The 25,153-nt window shown below is 38.0% G+C and overlaps 1 protein-coding gene across 2 annotated transcripts in view; it reads left to right on the forward strand.

The window, feature by feature from the left end:
• The first annotated feature begins 3,563 nt into the window (after window positions 1-3,563).
• ESR1 (estrogen receptor 1) overlaps window positions 3,564-25,153 on the forward strand; it is a 186,753-nt gene continuing 165,163 nt past the window's right edge. The window contains exon 1 of one of the 2 annotated variants that reach the window (XM_082049623.1): window positions 3,564-3,688. The gene's annotated coding sequence lies outside the window, so the exon portion shown is untranslated. Of the gene's footprint in view, window positions 3,705-25,153 lie in introns of both variants that reach the window. The other variant, XM_082049624.1, reaches the window with a different exon arrangement.

The raw sequence follows: 25,153 nt of genomic DNA on the forward strand, positions 1-25,153 counted from the left end.
GAACAGCAGAAGTATTTCTGGTTTATGTGCTTGTTTGTGAGCAGAATCTTCACGAATGTCAGCATTACTGTAGAGAAGATATTGACACCCGTAGGTTGCCAAACAAGCAAGATAGTATTTTTCCCCAGTTTATATAGTGACACTGTGCTACGAATACATGTGAGCACATACATACGTATTAGCAGTACTTGTATACATATGTGTGGCACTGAGAAAAGAGTGTGTATGAAGCTTCAGTTTTATCTAAGGAAAAGTCAGCTTCTCTGTAAGTGGTTTGACAGGAGTCAAGTTGGCTGTATTTTGGGGCCTGAAGCCCACAGTTTTAGACATCACCTCAATCTCTTTCTTTCAATGTCCCTGGATGACACAGTGGACGTTTGTCTGGCAGCTTGCTCTACCCCAGTTTTCCACTGTCCAATAGACCTCTGGGGCTTTGTGCGATCTTTCTTCCTTTCTTTCCCATCTTTGTCCTTAGTGTCATGAAGGGGACAGGGGGAGAGAAACCGAATGTTAGTACCTTGATTCCTGTCCCACAAGGACTCGCCCTATGCGGCTGTGAAGGAAGGGTTTGGTTGCCCTAATCCATTTAAAAGAAATTGGTTTCTTGGACTAACACAGCTTTTCAATTTCAATTTTATCTCCTGCGCCAGTCCCAGAGGTTCAGGAACATGTGGCCTCCCCCAAAAATCCTGAAGTAAGGCAGGAAAAACAGCAAAGGTGCAGAAGCTCCTGATGACACATTTTTTAAGCCTGATTTCTGATTTCCTTCTGAGTGTATGTGTGTGTGCATGCATGAGTGTAACAGTGGTGATGGCTGCGGCACACTTTCTTGAACCTAGAAAAGGACAAAAAATGAACAATTTTGGCCTGGCATTGGAAAATATGGCTGCCTTCTTGTGGTGTGGAGTATGGTCATTTACAAACCCTGGACTTCACTCCTGATTTTCTATTTCATGGTCCCTGTATCTTTTGTGCGTGTACTCTGAGCCATTTTAAAAATGTGTTTTCCATAGCTGACCTATACTTCAATATATTTAGATATGTTAGTCTTCAGTAATAGTGCAATTGTTGAAGAGCAGAAAGAACTACAGAAACAGTCTAAAAATATTTTAAAAGAAGCATAAAATATACAACACTATACCATGTTTGTCTGTGGTCTGCCTACTTGGAGAATATATGTGAAACTGTAGAAGAGGGAGAATGATTATTGGCTATCAGGATGGTGTAGTCACATCTGAAATGAGTCAGGTCTGAATACATTTACCAATGATGCAAAAAACAATCAGTTTGGGAAATATTGAGTGACAAATACATCTGTCAGCTGTCACTCCGGCAAAGGATGAAAAATTTCGAAAATATTTGAAAATGTGGTTTGAGGACTTTCCTACAGTTTGAGGAAATTGGAAGTCACAGTGAGGATGTGAAATCAACATGTAATTGAAAGCAGACAATAATTCTTCATGATTTGTGTTGGTTTGAATTGTGTGGGTACAATTTCTTAGTCAGAAGTGTCTGAGAGAAGAATAACCGTTCAGAAAGCAGAACCAGAAGAAATGTGATGATACTAAAATTGTAAAATGTGTTTTGTATTTTGAAACAGTTCATGACAATAAGGAGTCTGCCAAGTCCTGACAATACTCCTCCAACAAATGGATGGTGGCTTTAGAAGTGATTACACTATAGAGAGAAACCTGAGATGGAGAAAATTTCTGAGGAAAAGAAGGCAATAGCTTTAAATCCATTTTGATGCTGTGAAACTGCACAAGTTGGATAAAAGATATGAAATACTTGGAACTATGTGATCCAAAAAATCGATTTTAAAAATTGGCCAGTTCTTTCTTGCCTTTTTTATTGTGTCTATGTATAAACAATAGAAATATTTTTCTATGCTTTTGTGTATTCAATGTGAAGGCCTCAACTTATGCACAACAAAGTGGTTTCTGTTAATTTCTCTAGGGTTGTGCTGAGTGACACCAGCCAAATAAGAGATCATAATTAATAGCTCTCTTTAAAGAACTTTTTTCTCATCTTTGGTCTGTATCACATAACGTGCACTTATTTCATGTCTTAACTCTGCGTAATATAAAAATAAATGTAGATGATACATTATTAACCCAAGTAAGTTGAGGTTCTAACAGTAGTTTAGGTATTGGATCTTCAGGTGCTGGGGAATCAGAATCCACAATAGTACGTGAGCCTTAGCCCACCCAGTAGCTTTAGGTATCTGGTTTTTGAAGCTTTTGGATGACAAAATTATTCTCTTTGTGGAAAGACTCAGCAGAGGAAGAAATTAAACTATGGATTTGCAACAATAATCTTGGGCTCGTGACCCTAGTCTAAATAGTTTTCAGAAAAGAGTTAAAAAGTGGAGGAAGAAATACTTTAGTTTTTCTTCCTCACTCCCTGTTTCTTGTTCTTGACACTTTTCACTGATCTAAAGGTAACTTTTTTTTTTTTTTTTTTTTTAGGAAAGAAGGAACTGAAGGAGTTAAAAATGTACTTTAAAAACTTTGTAAAAGGGACATTTACTAGGTCATTTGGGCCAACAGTAATGTCTTGATAACAGAAAAGTTTATCAACATATTTGTGCAATAGAAATGTTTATATTAATTTTGTATTTTTTAAAAAAAGTAGTTTTTGAGCTATTTTTGTCCCACGTCAAAGCGTTTCTCCTCCAAAGTATTTTTTCCTTGAAACGCTGAAAGGTTTAATGCATCCATTTTTATGAATTGATTTGATGGTTGTCATTTATAAGAACTGCATCTGTTGCTCAAGAGGAGCAAAATAAAACTAGCAGACAGCAGAGAAGGCAGAAGAAAATAAGATTTTAAAAGTCTACGTCAATTTTCATCCCATTTGCACTTTGCAATACAGGTGTTGAAATCTGTTTCTTAACAAGTATCATCTTTTAAAATTAGACTGTGCTCCTTTAAATTGCTTAAAGAAGATTTGTGTTACTTTTCTACTTCACAGACCCCCTCTTTCTTAGAAGAAAATGTAAATTGCTTCAGGAAACAGGAGGCAGAAATGGAAACACCATGTGACAGTAGGGAAGGGCCCCACTGGTGGAGGAGAGCTCATCCCCTCCAAGGTCACTTTGCTGAAACCCCACATTTCTCAGTGTTGAGATGGCAAGGAGCAACAACAAAACGTGTTTTCCAGGGGCATAGTAATTGCCTTTAACTGTTTCAGTCCACCCCTGCCAGCCACCGTATGTTCACATAGCTCTAAGTAATACTTTTGTTTAACTTAAATAACTGAAAGAAACCCCCTTGTATGAAACTGTTTCTACACTTGAAGATTTATAGTCCTGGGAATAAAAATAAACATCTGGACTTCATTAAGATTTTCCTGACAAGTAATTAATGCTGAAAGCATGTTTTGATCAAGCATCTACAATGCAGCAATGGTGAGTTAAAAGCAGCTAGCATTACAGAAATAGGTCTACATCGTCTCTTAAAGTTTCTTTTAGTTTTTCCAGCCCTCAGCAAATGGTGGTGCTAGTACCTTATTTTTCATTCACTGTGTTTCCTCATTTCATGGTCATATCAGCCTCTTGGTGACTGCCAATGAGAGGATCTCATCATAGCTGAAAATTCAGGAACATGTGCAAGGAAGCCACCCAAATGGGCAAGAAATTAGAATATTCTCTCTCCTGGCTTTTTGCTTTAGAATGAGAAGACTGCAGGTATGAATCTGTCAAAGTAGGTATTTTTTTGTTTTAATTTGTTTCTGTTTTGATTCATATCTGTTGTGACTTAATTGCATGTCTATTTTTATATGTACAGTAAGTCGATGTACGTTTTTCTGTGCTGCACCTATTGTACATTTGTGTTCTAGACTATGAGAGCAGGACTCTGTTTCAGTTTTTGGGAGCATTGGCTTCTGGAGCAATAATCAGTAAGATATAGGGTGCCCTTTTCCCAAAGCAGCAATGACAGCTTATCTACTGTACTCCAAGCAAAATACATTGTGTACAGCTCCCTGTGAAGTTCCATGTTGCAGAAATGCTGAAATACCCATTGGCACCAAAATAGTCTTTTATATTGTGCACTGCATTGGGGAAGTACCTATGAGATAACATTACCCTTAGTAATACATAATAACTATTTTCTAGATTGAAAGTGTGTTTACTGAGTATATAAAAAAAAATCTCTGTCAGCTCCAGGATTAGGTTTGGAGAAATTTCCAGAAATTATTGATGGTTTAGAACATTTAATGTAGCAGCAAGTGCACAACTACTGTTAATTTCGCCCATTGAAAATCACAAGCTGGTAAAGCCGTTATGAGTTGTTTTGAGAGGTTCGTGTTTTATCATCATCTTGAAATTGTGTTCCTGGCTGTTAGTCACTGGGCTGCCAAAATTCAAGTGTCCTGAAGTGTGGGAGCCACTGGATGTGCAGGGCAACAACGAGAAGGAGGTTATTTTATGGCTGATCTCCCTGCATGTGCAGTGTGTTTCCCTATGATAAAGTGGTTATATCAGCCCCACCTATTATTAAAGTTGCCTGACACTTCCCATTACGGACTTTGTTTTCAGATGCTTATAACGTAGTCAAACTAGAACTGTCTGAGTTGAAATCTGACTTCTCCTTATGCTGGGGTGCATGACTGACACAGGTCTTTTGGGAAAATTCTGGCTGAAATGCTTCATGTAGAAATGAATCAAAATTAGTCCCCCTCCCCCTCTCTTTTTTTTTTTTTTTTAAATAAGACTAAAGAAATTGTTTTGCACAGTGAAGATAATATCTTCTTTGCCGAAATCTAAATAAAGCTGTGAGATCTTTGATCTGCAGGTCATCATTTCATGATCTCATTAGTGGGAGGAGAGTCAGCGTAGGCTTTGCATTAATGTACAAAACATGGAACTTAATGGATTTTTTTCATGTACACTGTGTGGGCTGCCAATGGTATTTTCAATTTCTGCTTGGCCCTCATTAAATGAAACTTTCTTGCCTGAGTGCATCTGTGCTTGCTTTCTGAATAGAGACTTGACACTTGGAAGCGGCCATGGGCTAAAGGACAGCTTTTATCTCTGTGAAATCAGCCCAAATCTGGCCAAGCTGTAAGCTGCTTAAAGAACACATAATGCAAAAATGCTCCTGGTCGCTGGATGTTTTCAGCCTCACTCCCTAAAGTTTATCTCTGTGTGCCCAGGCTGGGATCACGTGGGGCTGAGCAGATCTCTCCTGCAACTGAAGTTCCTGGAGTGTTGCTGGCTACACTGGCTCTGGACATCACTGTGAAGAACAGGGGTCCTTTGTCTTCATTACCTATGTTTTATAAAATTATAACATAAAATTATAAAATTGAAAAGAAAAACAGACGAGAGCCTGACATTGGCCCAGGGACCAAGACAAGAGACTAGGACAGGGGATCTCTTTGTAGAAGACCATGAACTACAGGGAGTGGAGGCTCATGGGGAAGTGGAAACTGTGACTTGGGGCTACTCTGCTGGGTAAAAACCCCTAGGATTTAGCAGTGAGGATCAGGGGGACAAAGAGGTTAGGGTAAAGGATGAGGAAGGGAGTTAAGGTGTAGGTAACCAGAGGCTGTTTTACAAGGTTTGAACAGAAAAAATGGCACTGGCCTGGCTTTATAGCCTAAGCAGACGTTTCCTGTGGGAGGGACCGGAAAGGTGAAAAAAAAGCTCTATGTCTATGAGAAGATTAACTCTGATCAGAAGGCTAAGGAGTGAAGACAAAAACTGTCTAAGAAAGGCAAAATGGGAAGAGTTATGTGTAAGGAAGCACCAGCCTAAGAAAACCTGTAATAGTTGTTTTTGTGGTGGGTCTGTAGTTCTCAGTTCTCCACATGAATTGAGGGTGTCAGAAAGCAGCACATAATTAAAGTTTTGTGAAAGAAAGGGTATTAGTCTGTTTTTCAAACAAAAATAAAACTGTACACAACATCTGTTTCAAATGCATTAGCAATTCTACAGTGTCAGAAACTCAGAATGAGTAGATTCCAGAGACAAAATATCCCGTGCAGCCCTAATTTTGGTCTTGTTTATTTACATCCTGAAAATATTTCTCTTTGCCTAACACATGCAGAAAATATGGGGATCAAATAGTCTGTGAAAGTTCAGGCCACTGTAGTTTAATGTTATTGTAAGGCCAAGAGCACAGGATTTTAATAAATATGTAACACTGGCTGGTACTTTCAGTCAAGAATTAACAAATATGACACCCGTATATAAAACAGATGGACGGGAGAAGGTGACAAAAAGCCTCTTGTTCTGACCTAAATAGTATTGTCAGATTTTAGAACCAACTATGAAAGAAATAATTTTTAAAACTGAGCTATTCAGTTGGAACCAAGAAGAAAATGAAATGGATGTTAAAATGTGTGCAAGGGAGTGGCAATGCAAATGTACAAACGGAATCAATAAAGACAACTGGTTTTAGCTTTGATGTTCCTTTACTTTGAATGCCCGACTTTGCAACTCTGATCACTTTCTTTTAATTCTCGTGTTGGAGGAAATTAGTTGGTTTTCTCCACAAGACAGTCCAGCAATATTAAAATACACATGCGGAGTGGATAAGAGTGGATCAGCACCCGAGAGTGAAACTGGCAGTCACAAACTGCCCCTGTAGACACTGTCTAAAGGTGTGTAAAAGCTGTGCATAGCTACCATGTGAATTTTAATTACTGCCGTGATATCTGATGAGTACTTTATTGACCACAAGATCAGTATTTGATTAAAGCATATTAAAAGATGTTGCTATTTATTTATTTATTTATTTATTTATTCCTCACAATATTGGCAGGTGTGCATATAGTTTTATTTTCTTAAATCTGCTTGGAAGAATAAATGGTTTTGTGTATCTGATTTTTTGCAAGTGTTTACCTAGATCTTTATTATTATTGTTTCTTCCTGGGTGGTTTACATCTGTTTCTGTTAGAAGATTTTGCCTGCTTAATGAGCAGAAATAAGCTTCCTGGTAGAAGAAAACCCTCATATTCTACAGCATTCTTTACTTGACGGTGGTGGCTTGCACCCAAAGGAGAAGGTTCACAATTTTAAATTAAAGCACCTAACGTGGGTCCCTGTCAGGAATGGTCTCTGGTTGTCTGCTCAATGCAAAGGGTTTAGTTTGTAGTTTAGGACCCACCTCTTTTCACTAATTATATGGAAAGCTAAAATGAGATGTGCATATAAAGAAAAAAGGTACATCGTCAAATTAAATTTCACCAGTGTGATACATTTCATTAGTCACCTGTTAGTGTCTAGTGAGACAGTCTTGTTCACACTTATCACTGCAGAGCTGTCATGAGAAGGCCTTAATGATGAACCTTGTTTTCTTTAGATGCAGCAGCCAGTGCTCATATACTTCTGCTTGTGAAATCAGACCAAATTCTGCCACAAGCAAATGGAAGGTGTGTGATTTTATAATTTATTAAGAAGTGGAATGTTTATAATTTTGGAGAATATGCTGAAGCTTGAGTTCCCATTAGGTCATGGTAATTGTAATGGTAAGCAGAGAGAAACAACAACCCAAAAATATTTTTCAATTGAAACAAAGTTGTGATTATGCCTATTCCTAAGAGCAAATTCTGGTTGCAGTGTGTTGAGAGCCCCTTGATGCACTTAGCAATACCGAAAGTTAGAATTCAGAATAAGAGCTTCAATTATGTTATTTCCCCACTTCATATGCCTTAAACAGACAGAATTAGCAAAGACTGAATAGACAAGATTTAATTTTTTCAAACCAAGTAACACACAAATGGAACCATATGACTATGAACAATAGCTCTTGTGTCCTATTCCTGCTGTTTGCAGGTCCATATATTGGTCCTTTGGCTAGCTACCAGGACTCATAAAATGCTTTTAGGCAGCTGTATCCCATTAAAGCCACATGTTACATCAATAAGAAACCATAGAAGTGCAGAGCTGACAGGGATTTTAGAAGATCACTTACTTATCTCCATAGGCTGGGAACGGATCAAGCATGCCACCCTGGAAGATACTAAAAGCCCTCAGGGGAGGAGAGTCCAGATCTCTCTAGATAGACTATTTTAGCTCTTTGTGATATCCAGTCTGAGTTATTTTGCAAATTTTCTTTTTCATGGTGGACATTGTAAGCTATTGATTACTGTCCTTTTATAGCGCCTTTTTACTTATCGTAAGACCACTGTCACGTCTTTTCTCAGCCTCCACTTCTTCAGAGAAAATAAATCAAATTAGTACAGTCTTATCTTTTCATTACCTTTTCTGTTTAAATTCTCTAATACTGCTACAGTCCCCTGGATTCTGATTTGTTTACTTTTTTTTCTTGAAATTGGATTAAATTAATGCTTCATCTGAGGATCCGTCAGTGACAAATATAGCAAATTAGTGGCTTCTATGGATACATGGGATGCTTTGACTCTCTAGCCAAATATTCTCCGTACTGTGTTTGTGCATTTTATTTAATTGTACTCTATAACTTAGTACTTTATAGTTTAGTTTTCCTTAATGTAAAATGAATATAGAAGATAGAAATTAGTATCTGCCCCTTGGCTATGGTCTAAATAAAAGGAACTATAGAACAAACAGGTCTGACTATTAAAAAAATCATCTTTTGTTAACAATATTTTTGTTAAAAACCAGAAATATGCACCTGCAGAGAGGAACGTTGTTAGCAGTGTCTCTTAAAAGTCACAGATTTCTTAGTTTTGTTCCTTCTCTGAGATGAAATGGAGAACAACTGAGTAGGTTAAAACTCATCACCCTGAAAATAGATGAATAAGGGGGATTTGGTAGAAATATGCAAAGTTATGAGTGGAATTGAGTGTTTATAATTTCTCTCCATAAACCAAAGCTAACAGAAGCCAGGTTCAAAACAAACAAATAAATAAAAGAAAAAAAATAAATAAATTCTTTTTATGCAGCAGTTGATTGATAGACTTCAGAAGTTCATGTCAAAGCACGTTACAGATGATTCTTATGTTTGATAGTTTACATATATTCAAGGGCAAGTGGGTAAGTATGTGGAAAAGAGTAAGTACATCATTAGTAAGTGGATAAACCAAGGTCACTAAATGGATAAACCAGATCCACTCCAGGGAATACCCCGAGATGAGAATAGCTGGAGGGTAGTAATGTACTAAGAAGAATCCTATGTACTTGTTCCTTGAGCATCTGCTTCTGATCAGTGCTGGAGATGAGACACTAGGAGAAATAGACCCTCTGTGTGAATCAAAGGACCAACTCCAATACTGTCATGCTACCAGAAATCAAGGTAGTTTCGCAACAGCACTGCAGAATTTGCAGCTTTGCCACATTTGCATCATTGCCTTTTCACCAGAGCTTTAAAAGTGACTTTTTTTTTTTCTTTTTTTCACTTGAGAAGAGAAATACTATCTCCCTTCCAGTGGCACCTCTGTACATTATTTCATTAGGCTCTCTTTTAACCTTATTTCAGGAGATAGTCCAGGGTGAAAATGCTTAGGCAAACTATGAGTGGCATAGAATGAAATAAAATATGTGAAATACCATTATGATTTAGTGGAGCAGGAAAGAAAATGCTCCCTCCTTCAGAAAAAGAGTTAGTATTGCAGTTTAAGAGGTAGCAAGAAGTATACACTAAAAATCAAGAGAAACTGAGAGGATAAAACCCTAAACATATTGGTTTATTATGTGCAAGCTTTATTCAAACAAAGGACAGCATTTCTGAGGTAGGTTTAACTGAGATATACATATCATACATGTAGCTCCTAATCTGTTCTCCCAAATTTTGTCTGCAAAATACGGAAACAATGACAAAGGAAGGGAAGGGAAAGAAGGGAAGGCAAGGGAAGCAAGATTCTGTTTGAATCAGAAAACTTAGAAAGACTCAAAACTGAAAAGAAAAAATAATGTTTCCTTTCTCACTAGTTAAGATCCTTTATAATGTGACAAGCGGCTGTATCTTAGTGTATACATCACTTGTTGAAAAGTGAAACAATATCAAGACAAAGTCTCTAAATGAAGGCTGGGAATCAAAATCATTTTCTAAAAAGAACTCACAAAAAACCCACTTTACCTAGCAAATCATGTCTGGGTGGTGCACCAATGGAAGCCACCAACTTTACAGTCAGGTCAATGGCACGCAGCATTACCAAAAAGAGACATCTGTGTTTCAGACCTTGGAAAACAGATAGCACTTTAAAGCATTTGCCTGCACTCATTAAGATTGTTCATGTGTATGGAGGAGTCGCATACAAAGATTCTTTACAAAAATCCAGACAAAGTAATGTTGTGTCAATAAAAACACAGAGAGGGCAGTAAATCATTCAAGGGAGCAGCCTTTTTTTCTGTCTGGCATAAAGGACTAACAGATTGGGCCTGCCATACAGCACAAGGTAGAATATTTGGACAGAATTTGTGGAAAAGACTATATTTTTAAATTCAAGACAGAAGGCAGAGCTCAGGATGGCTATTCCTCAGCAATCAGATAAGAGGAAGATTGTTCATGGTTATATGAAGGTTGTGGGAGCTTTCAAGTTTAGAACTCGAGGTTGTAGAAATAGCAAACCTGCTTTACAGAGCTTCAGTGCAAGTTGTGCTTTAATCCTGCTTATAACAGTATTCAAACTATTTAAATTAATAAGAACTTGTTCCTAGACTGCTGTTTGGTTAAGGAGTAATGCGGTACTGTTTTGAACAAAATGAAAAGTTAAGAGATGAAAAGATATTTCAGATGGTTTTAAGTATCTTCAGGCATATTTTCCATAAGTTTGATTGTTTTTAAGTGTCTGACCTCCTCAAGAGTTGGAAATCCTAAGACATTAGCTGATGACTGGTTTGGAAGACTTCTTCAGAATCAGGATTTTTTCATTAATTCATAAGGATTATTTCTACCTTTGCCTTTTAATTTCACCCCACTCTTTATATTTATGCTTCTTTTCATGATGTTAAATATATTTGCTTCTTCCTTGGTATCTTTCAAATTTCTGAAGACCATTGAAGTGATCTTAAGTCATCACTTAGCCAAGACACATTAAGTGACATTTTATATCTCTCCTTGTAGGTCACCCATGCCAGCACTGTTGTGTTTGCTTGTTTATGTGGTGCCGGGCCCACACTGCCCCCTCTGCAGGCAGTACAGGATGCAATCCTGGTGCTTTTTTCTTTTTCTTTTTTTTCTTTTCCTACCTTATTGTTTTCTATTGGGAACACTGACAGAGTTTGTGGTGAGCAGGTGATAACCACAGACAAGCTGGGCTGAACCATCTTTAAACCAAAGGTGAATGGAACATAACTGGAGAATTCAAGATATTTTTGCCAGGAAGAGGTTAGTACGTCAAGAGGTCAGTGCATGACTCATGCAGGAACACCACTATGCAGCGGGAAAACTCAGCGTGGAATTGAGTTATGTCTATTTACACAGGGTTTAAAGGAAAATGTTTCTTTTATAAGGTTGGAAGGGCACTAATTCAATAATTAAACAAGTATGCTGTCTTCTCTGTTTTGTGCATGTTAAGTTGGACATATCTTAAAACTTACCCTATTATGGATTGCCTTCTATGTTCTTTGTAAATGTTAAATGGTCAGAACAATGTAGCTATAGATAACTTCACCAAATTGGGCAATATTGCTATCTAGGTCAGCTGGAATTAATTTTTAAGTTATGATTTTTATAAGATATCAGAAGCCTTTCTTACTCTTACATGATAATTCATTCCTTTCACTAATTTTAGAAAAGCTTTTTTTTTTTAAAATTAAAAAAAACAGTAATGGATTTCTGGCAAACCTTTTATTTCATAATTTAATACTGTTTGATTCACACAAGCATATTACTAGCCAGTAAATACTTCTTTTAGTATTGGTTCCATTTGTTGTTTAACAGTAAAGATAAATTTACAGGAAGATTACCAGAAACACTATCTTGCCTTTTTCTTTTTTTTTAAATAGTGCTTCTTTTTATCCTTTCTTCCAGTATCTCCTGAGATACTAATAACTTTTTGAAAAGACTGGAAGCTCTTCTCTACCAGACAATTCTCAGAATTTGCCATGGGGCTCATTGTCTGCACTCATGTACAGATGTTATAAAATTTCCACTTACCTCCTACTTTCTAGCAGGCCTTACTTTCCAATTGCACAACCAGAGAACTGAAGAGCCTGTAGTCTTGGGAAAAATGTGGTCCTGTGCTTTATGGGAAGCTGAGATCCAAGATCCAGTGCGAGTTTTAAGATGGATATAGCTGACTGGGAAAGAGTGGCTTGGGGGAGAGTGGCTGGGAAGCTGCCCAGTGGAAAAGGATCTGGGGGTGTTGATTGAGAGCCAGCTGAACATGAGCCAGCAGTGTGCCCAGGTGGCCAAAAAGGCCGACAGTATCCTGGCTTGTATCAGGAATAGTGTGGCCAGCAAGACTAGAGAAGTGATCGTTCCACTGTACTTGGTGCTGGCAACGTCCCATCTTGAATACTGTGTTGTGTTCAGTTTTGGTCCCCTTATTATAAGAAGAACATTTGAGGTACTATAGAGAGTGCAGAGCGGGGCGACAAAGCTGGTGAGTGGCCTGGAGCACAAGTCTGATGAGGAGCAGTTGAGGGAACTGGGGCTGTTTAGCCTGGAGAAAAGGAGGCTGAGGGGAGACCTTATCACTGTCTACAACTACATGAAAGGAGGTTGTAGCATGGAGGGTATTGGTCTCTTTTTCCAAGTAGCAAGTGATAGGATGAGAGGAAATGGCCTGAAGTTGTGCCAGAAAAGGTTCAGATTGGGTATTAGGAAACATTTCTTCACTGAAAGGGTTGTAAAGTGCTGAAACAGGCTGCCCAGGGAAGTGGTGGAGTCACCATCCCTGGAGGTGTTTAAAAGACATATAGAAGAGGCTCTTAGGGACATGTTTTAGTGCTAGAGTTAGGTTATGGTTGGACTCAATGATCTCAAGGGTCTCTTCCAAACCAAATGATTCTATGATTACTGCAGTCTCAGCTGCTTTGCTAGGTAGAGGATCATAATCTCCAGGGTTGGAGCTGAAAGGCTGGAAGGGTATGTACTATATTCATGCTGTTCAGACAGGGTGAATTGAAGAGGAAGCTTGGCTACGACAGTGGACTCTTTAATATCAGGTGCTTAAGTGTGGCTAGTAACAGAAGTTATGCAGAGTGTCTTGAACCTATGCAGAGTCATTATTTTACAGGATAAACCCCTCCCTTCAACCACAGTTGACCTGCATTCCTAGATACTTTGCATTGACTTTCAATACGCCTAAAGTACTAACATCTGTGAAGTGACCCAAATCTCTGTATGATGACCCATCTTTAAATCCTCTGCAAATATTGTCCTCTGAGACTTCCCCATCTCTGATGAATAAATGTGATCAGGTCACTGCAGTGTGCACAGATGACTGTGGAAATTTTCTGAGAAGTGCCAAGAAGTGCCAAGTGTCCTTTGGAACTGTTCTGCTGCTACATTAGCAAGCCAAAGATTGCTTTTACTGGCTCAAACTGTGCCCTTGGGTACAATCTATCAAGTGTTTATCTCTAATATTTGTTGTTTAACATTATCCTTAATGACTAATGGATTTGAAAATTCTTTGTTGTTACTGGTTATACAAGCACATCATTCTGCTTTTTCTCCTAAGCTGTTCTTTTCTTCCTAATTATCAATGTCATCATCTTCAATTGCATTTGGAAAACAAACAAAAAAAAATCCTTAAATCTCACAATAATCCAGAAGGATTTTTCCCTGAAATCAACTTATTTTGGCACTTCTCTCCGCTTTCCTCTCCACGCAATTAATTCCTTCCTCTTTGTCACTGTTTCCCAGTGCTCCTTGGAGGAGTGGAAGGAAGAGGAGGAGCAAAGAACAAGCACTAATTTTTTTTTTTTTTTTCTTTTCTCTTTCAGCTCTTTCTCCTTTCCGCTTAATCTGAAAACCTGGCACATTTCTCATAGATGTTTGACCATCAGCTCAAAGTAAACAGAATTATTTTCATTCTTTTGTTTCTTCTTCCTCTTCTTCCTGGTCCCTGTGTCATCCTTTCTGGTTTGTTTTTTGATCATGTTGAAGAAAACCCTTGTACTCCATGTTGCTCAGGCCTGGGTGTCAGCTTTGATTTGAACATGCCTGCATATGTGCAGTCTAATCCTGAATCACTGATTAAAATAAAACCCTTTAACTAAAATTAAATTAAAATTAATAAAAATAATTAAGTAAATTTAAATTAATATCTAATTTTTTCAATGCTCTGATACTAGACTACAGTCTAGTATCTTAGTATACTAAATCTAAGTATACTAAGTCTAATATCTAGTATACTTTATATACTTAATATCTAATATACTTTCAAGCAGATGAAGTTTTTTTGCTTTCTACCCACTGAGAGCACCCCTCCCATGCAGGGGGAATTTCTTATTCTCAGTGAAATCCAGAAAATCCACTCTGCCACAATGCTTTGAGATTTGCCTTGAAATGCCCTCTCCCCTGGTATGTTAACCCAAATGTAACAGCAAGCACGTGCTCAATTGGAAAGGTGAGGAAGAGGAAAGCAAGAGGATGAGGGGCTTGAGAAGTTTCATTTGGGAATGAGTTTGAGATGGGATGCTGTAGAGTGGAGTGACTAGAAGGAGGATAGGACTTCTAGCAAGTGGAAGACACAGAGAGTGGGCTCTGTGGTGAGCTACCTCAGGCTTTTATCACAGGTTACACAATATGGGGACTTTGTTAATTAAAAAAATGCAGACTAATGTGATTACAATATGTTCCTCCTTTGTTTAAGATGGGCTTCTATTCTTCACAAATGCAAAGAACAGTTAGAGAATTTTGCCCCAAAGGTAAAAAAAAGGTGACGATAAGTTACAAAAAGACCCAAACAAAACGAAAACACCCCCAAATCCAGGCTGTACATTTTCTGAAAGACATGGCTTTTGGATATTGAAGATTGTCAGTCATGTGGAATGACTGCTCTGGGGGAAAAAGTCCCAAAGATTAGGAACAGGATGAATGGGGAGCTTGTTTTGAAGTAAGAAATATGCTTGAAGGAAAGGAAACGGCATAAGGACAGAGCTACATCATCTAACTGTGTTTGCTGAGATGCACACATCTTGCTCTTTGTTTATCTCTTTGGTCTGTGTGACATATAAACTATGATAGTATTGGAGAAAGAGCCAATTACTACCACACTAGTTAAAATTTCAAAGACAGCATTTCTGACTTCTGTATGAGTTAGATCATAAGACCAGGCAGCTTGTTGATCTGTATATTAACAATTTGTCTAAATAAATAAGCCAGGAGCTCTGAGTTTATGTCCCAGTAACTGCAGTCTGCCTGAACTCTATACCTGACTTTAACTTGTACAGTCACACTTAAAAAAAATCCACATTAGGGCTGACTTAACAGTTCCATTTTCTGTTTTTTTTTTTCCTCTGTTTTTCCGTGAGTTTAATTTTTAGCCCTTTCCTACCTTTTAGGTAGAATTTAGCCATAGATTTCAGTGCAGACCTGCAAGGGCAAAAGTGAAGCACACTGATTGTTTTGTGAGTGCCAGAGCCCTGCCAGGGCAAGGCAGCTGCTGCCACAGCCACCCACCAGGGAGGAGATACCTGAGTGGGCAGAAGCTGTTACTGGAGGAAGATCTTGCAGCTGGTGCTGACCAGGCTCACCTGGCTATTTTGGCAGCCAAGGAGAAGCATGGCTGGTTATTTAGGGCTCTATGTTGCTTTGTCTCTCTTTGCCTTGTCCTTTCCTTTCCTGTCCCCCTTCCTGCACATCTGCCCACACACTTATCCTCCCTTTTTCAGAGCTCACTTGCCTGTGTTTCTGAGAAGCCTTCAGGCAATTCTTTTACAGGGTTAGGTGTGAAAAGCAGAAAATTGAATTTGAGAAAAAAGATCTAAATGAAAAGGCAATGTTATGGTTGAAGTGGCATGCCATCAAAGGATTCACTACCTCTGACAGATTCCTGTGTAAAGATACATGTGTCAGGGTTGCTATTGATTGAGTGAATTTGCCTGAGTTGTGCTTGATAGGATCAGTTCATCATTCAGCAGCCTGGTGGGATTGCTGCATGGACAGAGATGTGTAACAAACCCAGACCAAGGGTGCTGTTATGTTCATGTAGTGGGAATTAACCTATTAGTGTTTAAGAAGCTTAATACACAATTCCCCCCTTGAATTCACCTTTATTTCAAACACAGAAATACAAATGAAGAACAAGGATTTTTTTTTCCATCAGTAATGACTTCGTAAGGCACAAGATTCAAAGAATGTTCTTGGCTTCTGTGTTAAAGAAGCATTCATTGCTCTGTTGCAGTGATTGCTTCCTATTACTTAGAATGCCAAGTACAACAAAGTTAGAAATCAGTTTGCATGTCTTTGTAAATTTGTATGTTCCTTTTTTTTAGGTCCCAAAATAATTGGGTTTTGATTAATATTTTTATGTAATCTCAAAATGAGAAGATGGTATTTTTTTAAGAGTAGTATTAAAACCTAAAAGCAGTTATTTTTCTTATATCCTACTTTATATATATATATATGGAGATGTCAGATTTTTTTTCCATTTTTAATACAAAAAATGCTTTAATGATGTATTCAAATATAGAGTGCTTTTAAGGATAAGTTTGCTGATAGTTTCTGCCAAGTTGTTCTGCAAAGTAGGACTGAGAACAGGACAGAAGATCCTTATTTTATTTATCTTTCCTGTTTCTCTGTTACATTTTGGCTTTTTTGTAGATTTTCTCAAGAGTGTGTTTATGGAAGATACAGCATGCTAAGCTAGAGTTAAGAGGAAAGTTCCTGGGTTCCTGTTCTTCTTCCTCAAATAACTTCTCCCAAAGACATACACATATGCTGCTGGTGATTTACAGAAGCTGAACTGGCTCAGGAAGCCTCCACAGATGAAAATAGCAGGAAATTGGCCAAGTATAGGGAGAAATGTCATGAGTCCTTACCTGTTCCTTACCTGTTCCTATTCTTCTAAAAAGTCATGCACTGCTTTTTTTTTTTTTTTTTTTTTTTAAATGAATGCTCTTATTGTTCTTTATCTGTGACTCTCTGTTCTCCTTTAACACCCCTCTTCTAGAACATAAAAATTTCAGCAGGGCTAAAAATGGTGTGAATCTGAAGTAGAAGGGGCAGTACATGCCTCATGCCAATGGAAGGAGGCATGGGTTGCTGTTGAAAACTCAGCCTTCCCCCAGGAATAGAGGAAGGGCCCGGGTGGGTGAGGTGTCTGTCCCGCTGGGTGGCATGGCTGCTGCACCCATCCTGCCCTGACTGAAAGGGCACAAGAGCTGGTAGCACTGCTGGTAATGCTGGGAAAGAAATAAAAGGGTTTGAAGACTTTCATACAACCCATAAACAGGTAAATAAATGTTTCAGAAATGCCTACATTTCTGTGAAAATAAAAATAATTAAATCCAAAATTTTTTCTGCTGCATGTTGGAGGCTATGCTAAGTGTTGGATGTTGTGCTGTGTGTTGGTGTATTTATTTTGATCAAATTATTTTGGAAACTTGTACTGTTTTTCATTTTAAGCTGGTCTTGTCCTCTAAATATTGGTCTAGGAGAGATGAATTGAATAACTATCAAAGTAATAGAAATTCCTTTTCACCTAACTGTAGTCCTTAATGGCTAGTGATAATTTCCTTTTCCTAAGCATGCGATGTGAGTTTAATGCACTTTATTACTAAGGTACTGCTGTATTTCTGGAGTAATTTGTATTTATTGTCTTAACTCTGCAAGATTGTCAACTTCTGCAAAAGTCATCTTCCTGTATATTGTTCTGGGTTTAACTGCTTGTGGCTTGGAAGAGTATGCATGTAGTATGGAATGCTTTAATTCTGTGCCTGATTTACAGTCACATTGTACCTAGAATTAGCCTAGCATGGAAGAATGGAAGGAGGGAGGAAATTCATAGCAGAAAAGCTGGTTGTGCGTCTCAAAAAAATTCCTCCTGGTTCCACCATTTTTTCCAGTTGAAATAAAAACATGAAAAAAGCATTTGGAAAGATCAGAAACTTTCTGTTTTGTCATTTTCATGATAAAACATTTTGATAGAAAATCAGTTTTCAATTTGAAATTTCTTTAATGAAATTTAATGGAAAGCGCTTTCCTTTTTCAACTATTTGACAGTAGCCACTTCCTTTCTGTCAAACAAAATGTTTTTGATGATCTGTTGATAGTTTCTTCTGGCACCTGAACATTTTCACCTTTTCCATGTGGTGGTCATATTTAAATGAAAAGCTTGAAGAGTGAGGACAGAAGAGAGAAGTTTCTTTGCTCCTCTTTAAATTTCTCCTACCAAACATGTCCATACCTTTTTCATCTTTCTTGATCTTCTCTCTTTCTTTTTGTTCACCTTCATCCCACACCAAATCATAAAAAGAAATAATTATTTTTACAGATATGTTTTGCCTTGACTTCACTAAGCCCTCTTCAAAAGGTAGCTACAAAATGGAAACTGACTCTGTTATTAAATTGTGCTACTAATAAAAAAGGGCTAGTAATCAAATGAAATAGTTATTTGAGTTTCAACTGAAAAATACTTGTCTTAAAAACAAACCTTGGTTTTACCTTACTAATTCAGTGGCTTGTGTGGGTTAGTATCCCTGTTGCTTAACTGGGAATCCTGATGCCTGCTCTCATTAAGATTTGTTATTATATCTCCTGTAACATTTTTTTGTTATTTTTCTTATCACTTTAAAAAATACAAACTTTTCATCTTTTTAGGCTGAAATTTCCTTTATTTGACCCATAGGAACAAATGACTTTTCTATTTTTTCTTCCTTTCTTCTCTAGAAAATTAGAGAAAAAATAAATTTGTTCATGTATTTTGTTGAGAGAGCCAAAAATGTATAATTTAACCATAATATATAGGCCTGCAAATATTGCATGCTGTGTCTGAGGAAGAAATTTTTTTAAGGTAAAATATTACTATCTAATATCCATCAGTGATAATCTTTGTATATTCTTTGCAAATTGGCTTTGCTTCGGCTATCTGATAAATCTTAGAAAATTGCACAGTCACATACATGTGATTTTCCATGGCAATCTTTATGTAAAGCTCTTTACGTTCAAAGACGGATGCTCTGTGTGAGTGGGTACCTTGCTTAGGATGCTTCTGCACTGCACCGAAAGTCAGGATTGCAGACTATGTTGATACATGTGAACTAACTTTAAACTGCTGGACCATGTAGCCTAGTTAGAATTACATATCTAGTGTACATCCACACTCCAAAGCAGATTTTGTAATTTGTGCTGAATATCTTTTGTTACTGTGTCTACATTGGTATCAACACCTGACCTGAATACTGCTGTTTTGAGCATGTCTACACAGCTGTAGTGACTGTCAGGAAAACTCAGCCTTGCACAGGTAACAATAAAGAAAATGTAAAAACTAGCAGAAAAACAGTAGCTTTTTAATACCCCCCCCTATGAACTTTTATCTGTTCCTTTGTTTCTTTCCTTACAGTTTATCATCTTCCAAGCTTTTTTGCTTATACATTTTCCTCAGATGTACATATGCACCTGTAATATCTGTGTTCTTTAATGTCCGCCAATTCTTTTATTGTATCTACCAGTGAATGTCTGAAAAATGTTCTTTTGATTAGACATGGCCTATACTAACATGGAGGTATAGAAACAGCTGAAAAGGCCTCAACTTATTACTAGTTTGTCACTCATAACAATATCTATTTTTGGCAGGAGGTCAACAATGCAGGTTTGAGCTTCATGACTTCAGACAGTTCCTAATATTAGAAAGATACATGTACACAAAGATGATAGAGAATTCCATGAAGGTGGATCATCTTTATCTAAAATTTTAATCCGGTGTCTTTTCTTGCAACAGTATGCAGTTTTCTAGTAATACATTCTCTATTATCTTAAAATGTCTTCTAGAAATGCAGGAATTCTCTGTTAAATCACATGTTTTGTGAATGTTAATGAAGGCTTAACTCTGTTCTGTGATGTGTATTTCCAGTGTAACATTTTGCTTGCTCTGTTTTGTAGACTCCTGTATCCCTTCTGAAGAAAGGATGTATGTTTATAACTATGAAAACAACACCTACTTTATCTGTGCTTGACTGTGTACTTGTATTTAAAGTACTAAAAAATAACAAGTGTCTGATGTCTGAGTAGGCCTCTAGGATTTTTTCATATGACAATGTGATTTATAGACTCGCTAAATCAAATAGGACTGTATTTACTGGAACATCAGTTTAACACTAGGAAACGTTTTCACAGTTTATATGTAATCAAGTTTTTGTGGAAGACAATGAAGTTGATTTTGTTTTGAATAAACACCGATGAATGAAGTGGGTGCCCTGGCGACAGAAGATACAGAGAAGGCAGAGTTACTGAACGCCTTCTTTGTCTCTGTCTACTCTGCCAGAGGCTGTCCTGGGGAGTCCTGTACCCCTGAGCCACCAGAGGAGGGCAGGACAATGGAGGAGTTTGCCTTGGTTGATGAGGACTGGGTTAGGAAGCAATTAAGCAATCTGGACATCCATAAATCCATGGGTCCAGATGGGAGGATGCACCCGCGGGTGCTGAGGGAGCTGGCTGAAACCATTGCTAGGCCACTGTCCATCATTTTTGCTAAGTCGTGGGAAACAGGAGAGGTGCCTGAGGACTGGAGGAAAGCAAATATCACTCCAGTCTTCAAAAAGGGCAAGAAGGAGGACCTGGGTAACTATAGACCAGTCAGCCTCACCTCTGTCCCTGGGAAAGTGATGGAATAACTTATCCTTGGTGCCATCTCAAGGCATTTTAAGGATAAGAGGGTCATAACAGGTAGTCAATATGGCTTCACCAAGGGGAAGTCATGCTTAACCAACCTCATAGACTTTTATGAGGGCACAACCAGGTGGCTAGATGATGGTAAAGCAGTGGATGTGTCTATCTTTATTTCAGTAAAGCACGTGACACAGTCTCACACAGCATCCTCACTGCTAAACTGAGGAAGTGTGGACTGGATGATCAGGTAGTGAAGTGGACTGGGAACTGCCTGAAGGGAAGAAGCCAGAGAGTCGTGGTCAATGAGGCAGAGTCCAGTTGGAGGCCTGTATCTAGTGGAGTGCCTCAAGGGTCGGTACTAGGACCAGTACTATTCAATATATTCATCAATGACTTGGATGAGGGAATAGAGTGCGCTGTCAGCAAGTCTGCTGATGACACCAGACTGGAAGGAGTGGCTGACACGCCAGAAGGCTGTGCTGCCATCCAGCGACACCTGGACAGGCTGGAGAGTTGGGTGGGGAAAAACTTTATGAAATATAACAAGGGCAAGTGTAGAGTCTGGCATCCGGACAGGAACAACCCCAGGTTCCAGTATAAGTTGGGGAACGACCTGTTGGAGAGCAGTTTTCGGCAAAAGGGACCTGGTGGTCCTGGTGGACAGCAGAATGACCATGAGCCAGCACTGTGCCCTTGTGGCCAGGAAGGCCAATGGCATCCTGGGGTGTATTAGAGGGGGGGTGGTTAGTAGGTCGATAGATGTTCTCCTTCCCCTCTACTCTGCCCTAGTGAGACCACATCTGGAATATTGTGTCCAGTTGTGGGCCCCTAAGTTCAAGAAGGATAGGGAACTGCTGGAGAGAGTGCAGTGCCGAGCGACAAAGATGATTAAGGGAGTGGAGCATCTCCCTTAAGAGGAAAGGCTTATGAGGGAGTTGGGTCTCTTTAGCTTGGAGAAGAGGAGACTGAGGGTTGACCTCATTAATGTTTATAAATAGATAAAGGGTGAGTGTCACGAGGATGGAGCCAGGCTGCTCTCGGTGACAAACAATGGTAAGACAAGGGGTAATGGGTACAAATTGGAACACAAGAGGTTCCACTAAAATTTGAGAAGAAACTTCTTTTCAGTAAGGGTAACAGAACACTGGAACAGGCTGCCCAGGGAGTTTGTGGAGTCTCCTTCTCTGGAGATATTCAAAACCTGCCTGGACACATTCCTGGGTAACCTCATCTAGGTGTTCCTGCTCTGGCAGGGGGATTGGACTAGGTGATCTTTTGAGGTCCCTTCCAATCCCTAGCATTCTATGATTCTGTGAAAAATATGCTGTAGTTGGACTCTTCAGAAGCAAAACCTATAGGATGTAAATCCTGTTGATTCACCTACTTCAGATACCTGTGCTAAAACAAATACATATTTCTGATTTCCTGTTAGGCACTCACAATCTTCATGTTAGAGGACAGAAAATGTGTATAAAGAGCTTCTGGGTACTCTTGAGGCCATTATAAAGCCCATTGAAGGAGACGGGAATCTGTCCACTGACTTGAATGGACTTTGTCTCTCTCAATGCTCAACAGCTGTAACAAGGAAATTAATTTGTTTAACCTTTTGATTTAAACTGTTTCTAGCATTATGTTTCTAAGAATTAATTTGTTTATATAAATCCTGACCTTTCTTGAACAGATGGTGATAATGATGACAATGAAATTGTTATTGAATGACATATGGGAAATGTGGGTCCAAATAATATTTTTGATTACTGATGATGAAGCAAGAACCTAATTTGATCACAAAGATGTTTTATTTGAATCAATCTGTTGCAACCTGAAGTTTTCTGTAAAAGTTTCAACACTCTTGACCCCGACTAGGCTCTTAGATATGTAGTTGCTTGGTACATATTCTTTTGATAATATTTTTCTGAACATACATTTTTAGTGCTGTTTTAAAGGCTAAATTCCAGTTGTAGAGAGTCTAATTAGATTTGAAATATTAAGTGACAGAAAAGAATTGTGTAAGGACCTTCCTTATTGAAGAGACTTAATTTGCATGAGTTACTCCAGCAAAATATCTAATGTAATTGCATTGTATCAAAATAACCCAAGGTTAACATCTCAGTTACATTTAAAATACTTATGCCATATATATCTTTTTACTTTGTTTAATATATTTAAATAGAAAATTAACCTGGTAGTGATCTTCAAAAATAACATGAACCACAGATCTCTAGTCTTTGCAGTAATTTTGGTGGAATATATTGTAGTTGTGATGTACCAATGGCTGATACAGCCGGAAGTGGGGAATACGACATAATCTGACATTTCCCAGCTTTTTGCTATTTACCTTAGCAAAAATGAGGACTGCATAAAACTGTCTTATCTATTGAGAATATTAGCTGAAAGGTGGTGGCAAAGCTGTTGCCTTTGCTGTATGAAGTATTACTATGTATGGAAAAAGATTAAGAAATGTTTCTTATTTCCATTCTCTTCTTATTTAGAGCACAAAACTACTGAATCAGTGTTTGTGCTGCTATTAGGGATTGTTTTATGCAATAGGGATGAAAATTTAGAATGAATTTTAAACAAGAAGAAAAAAGTCTATAATAGAAGCAGTCATGCCTAGAGTAGGCGGGTTAGGCTTTATTATTCGGTTAGAACAGATTGGATAACTTTTTCCAGGAGGGAGGGGATAGAAGATCACTAAGTGGGTTGAAACATCTTACATGAGGATGGTGTTTTCCCAGAAACAGTTTGTGAGTAACATATGCATGTTGGTGTTTAGATCAGATGTATCACCAGATAGTAGTAAATTTGCAGAGATGTGTGTGGTGAATTTAAACAAATTAGGGGAGCCATCTGTTACAGAGATTACCTGTAGGCTCTTAAAAGTCAATTTTAACAGCAGGATTGCTACAGTTTATTCAAATGCCTGTGTATTACAGTTATACACAGGAGAGATTAAAAAACAGTGATATGATTTACTCCTGTTTGTTTATTATTGAAGACTGAAATAGATTTTTGCTCATTTATTTTTTGGGGGCAGGGGGAAATAAACAGCTCTCAACTAAGTGCATAAGGAAGGTTGAATGTGTTATTATTCTGTTTCTGTATATTTGTACTGAAATTTCCCGCTAACTTTACAGAAAACTTTCACTTTAGGATATGTCCTAGGAACTTGATGATAGCAGTAAGATTTAAACTTTTTGAGGGTGGTGAAGAAAACTTGTTTGAGGATGTGTTAGCATTATGAATAGAAAGGGGTCCAAATACTGTGCTTAAAACCAGATGTGGAATAACCTGCTGGCTCTGCTGTTTTGCTTGTTAAGTGTTCTATTAATTATGAATTATTTGTTCAAGTTAGTCATACCTCTGGGAAATAAGTGAGCTCACAACTTGAAAAAATTACTTGGTTTCTTCTGGCTCAATAATTAAACTACCTACCAAGGAGGTAAAATAAGGATATATGTTTCTAGCCATTTAAATTGGTAAAACTGTTCTGCACACAACTTTTAATAGTATTCTTTATTTATGAATTGATTTTTCTTTAAATCATAATATACTATCAGGGCACATCAAGATATTAATGTTTGTCCCTATTATACTTTTAGTTGAAATTTTATAAGATAATAGATGTGTATTGGACAGTATTTGAGTAAATAAGTTGAGTGTTGCAATGCAGTATTTGTCAAATTGCTCATTTGATGAATGCCTGTTTAAGCAACACAGTACTGTGTATACACAGCAGTGTTAAGAAAAATCGAGGAAGCAGGCATGTGGAATAACACAGGCCTGATGCCCTGATTCCAGCTGTGTTAAACAGATGTTCTGCTCCATTCCAAGCATTGCTCACTCTGTATTAAGCGCCAGGATTTACTGACTCTCTGTTTTTACCTAAGTCTTTTTACTCTGTCTGGTAGTTGGTGTCCTTCCTCCTTGCTATGCTTCTCTCCCACAAGGGTGCACTTCTTTCCCTACTTGACATCCCTCTAGCCATTTGATTCACTGTCTTTGCGTGCAGGTTTATTTTCCATATGATCATATTTCCATCCTGTTATCTATGGTGGAATGTTGTAGCATTGCCCCCAGCCTGTGTGTCTTGCAGCTTTCATGATTTCAAACTGAAAAATGAAATGGGGGAAAAAAATTATACAAAACATAGAAAATAAGCTATGTGTTTGGCCACAGAGGGGTTGCTGAAATGATTTGCAGTATGTTTGGGATGTACAGTGAGGATACTCTGAGAAAGCTATTAGCACTTATCTAGGCCATCTCTGAAATAGGGTAAAGCATGACATTGTTACATTTAAAATTGATCCAAGAGATGATTTTTTTGTCCAGGCTTCTTGAATTAATGAACAGTATGTAGCTGAAGCCAATTTTGTTTAGTCACTTTTTTAAGAGCTATGACAGAATCTGCTGTTTTCTGTACTTATTTCAGTGCCCCAATACATCTCTTGTTGCGATCAATGAGAAGCTTCCATTGGCTTCAGTTCTGCCACATTATCTGC

The sequence above is a fragment of the Streptopelia decaocto genome (assembly GCF_964273445.1).
Source record: "Streptopelia decaocto genome assembly, chromosome: 3".
NCBI classification, from domain to species: Eukaryota; Metazoa; Chordata; class Aves; order Columbiformes; family Columbidae; genus Streptopelia; species Streptopelia decaocto.